Source organism: Ipomoea nil, unplaced genomic scaffold (genome assembly GCF_001879475.1).
Source record: "Ipomoea nil cultivar Tokyo-kokei standard unplaced genomic scaffold, Asagao_1.1 scaffold2821, whole genome shotgun sequence".
NCBI classification, from domain to species: domain Eukaryota; kingdom Viridiplantae; phylum Streptophyta; class Magnoliopsida; order Solanales; family Convolvulaceae; genus Ipomoea; species Ipomoea nil.
The window spans coordinates 146,668-149,391 of NW_017619249.1; positions in this window are offsets into that span (position 1 = coordinate 146,668).

Below are 2,724 nucleotides of genomic sequence, written 5' to 3' on the forward strand. Positions count from 1 at the left end.
TTGCGGAGACTTGTGTGCTTTGATCATTAAATGTTTCATTTGCTTTGGATATAGTGAATTGGGTTATTTTGCAATTTCCAAGTACAACTTTGGATGGAGTTATGGAAAAGAGAAACAAGATGGAAAGCTACGTAAAAATGAATTAATCAAATTAAATTTTACATGCCATATTCAAAGTCATTTTGATTGGTGCATTTGCTCTTTGTTGTACAGTAAGGCGAAGCTGTATAAATTTGATAAAGAAGGAAATTAGTGGAAAAAGAGAGGAGTTGGGACTATGAAGTTTTTTAAGCATAATGAAATTAGAAAAGTTAGGCTTGTGAGGAGGCAATCAAAGACACTCAAAATATGTGCCAAACACTTAGGTGAGTTTTTCTCATTCCCTGCTTCTATCATCTTTTAAGTGTCTTTCATTATGTTTCTCTCTTAGCTAGTATATTGGTGTCTTTGATTTGATTTAATTTAACTTTGTTGTAGTTCTTCCTACAATATCAATGCAAGAACATGCGGGGAATAAAAAAATCTTGGGTTTGATAAGCTGTTGATTTTGCTAATGGGTAGCTAAAGGATGAGACGTTTTGCATTAGATTTGCTTATGTTAAGAGTAAGCCCCACTTTTATTGCATTTGTGATTACATCTGGATATTTCAAACTCTTGTTTTTGATATTCAAACTACTGCTTGAACATTTATGTTTCATTGTTACTGTGGTTTCTCGAGCACTTATAGTTCTATATATTCGATGCATCATATGCTCACTGAGATATATAAATGCAGTAATGCCAAAATCATAGAGAATATGAGATTCTTCCTCTTGCCTAGTGAGAAGAATGAAAAAAATATAATTAGTTGATATCTATGATGTTAACATTTTTATGTGCTTGAAAACAATATATGTTTATTAAATTAGTTGAGATTTTTTAACACTATTGTGGTAGAAACCTTTATTAAGATTATTGTAATAGAATTATTGTGATTTTATTTTAGTGTGCCTATTGAGTTGATGTTGAGATTTTATTGTGCCTATTGTACTAAATTTTTTAACTTTTGTAGCAGCATGTTGCATTGCAAAGGGAAGTATTAACACAAAATGGAGAGGATGTAGATGAGAGTCTGCGGTTGGCGGACATGATAAGAAAAGAAGAGTTTATGGACTTGACTCATATGGTAGCTTCATTTGCGGTCCAATTAATGTTAACACATCGGATAATATAACCTCAATATCGAATACATTAGATAATGCTAATTCAGCAAAGTTGCAAGATGATATTCAGAATTTGAAGACTTCTATGCTTCTTATATAGCAACTTGCTCTTGAGAGTGAGAGAGCTGGTACTTCATCCTCAACCTCATCGCAATAGGATTGAACTAGATATTGATTTTTTATACATTACTATATTGTTGTTTAGACTATTAATTTGTATTAAGTACAACATTAATTTTTTTTTTACTATAAAACAATATTAGTTTTATAATACAAATTATATTGTATTTTATTAATAGTGTTTTTGTTTATAAATATAATTGCATATTAACATTTTAAATACTAACATTATAATTTTTACAAAATAATAATAATTCCTAAAATATTAAACAATAATTATTTAGCAGAATCACGACAAAATGTGATTTTAGCAATGGAATATCTAGGAATTGCGACAAAAATTTGTTCCGTTGTTTTTCTTACGAAATTTTTTTTGACGAAAGACAAAATTTGCAATGGAAAAGTTAGCGGCGGAATCGTGACGAGAATTTGTTCCGTCATTTTCTTACGACAGAATTTTGTGACGGAATACGAAATTTTCAACGGATAGCATAGCGACGGAATTGCGACGAAAATTATTTCTGTTGTTATATTTTACGACGGCAATAGAAGACGGAATATGAGTTTTGCGACGGATATTTTTTGACACAATGGCGAAGGAAGGAAACGTTTCCGTTGCCGAAATCGTGACAGACTCACGACGGAATGATTCCCGTCGCCAACTTCGCGATAGAAAATTCCGTTGTGATTTTCCGTCGCCACCGCTCGCGACGAATTATTTCCGTTGCAAAATGAAATACGACAAGCTTGGAGGCTACAGAATCAATTCTGTCGCGAAAATGCAAAATTCCGTCACCAAACGCGATTCACGACGGAATTTTGCGTTTTGGCGACGGAGTTTTTCCGTCACGAATCGTGATTTTTCTTGTAGTGGTTTAAATTCCTCCCCTCTCTCTGGGGAGCCTATAAATAACACTCTGGTCTTTCCATCTTCCATCACCTCCTTCGGATCAATCATGGGTCGCTCCCCTATGAAAGGAAAGGAGAAAGACTTTGGGTCACCTCGTCGCCCCCTTCCCTCTAAGCGGTCGAGGCCAAAAAGAGAGGGCAAGAAGAAGGTTCCTCGACCTTCCTCCCGGAAGCCTCATGTTGGTGCCGCTTCCTCTATTTCCCAGCCGCTGACCACTACTCCATCTTCCGTAGCGAACACTCCGACCTCGGCCGACCCCCCGCCTCCAACTATGGCCAGGGTTACTGCATAAGACGGGTCCTTCGTCGAGGTGGCGGTTCCAGAGCAACTAGCCTTCCACATGACCTTCACTATCCCACTCGACGATTTGGACGGGCCAGCGACTGATCTGATGACCGATGCTGATTTCGCTCGACACTTGGAGCTATACTCGGACGACGTGGCGCCAGTTGTGCCGCCTATTATGCCGGCTTTCTGGGATTCCTTCTGCT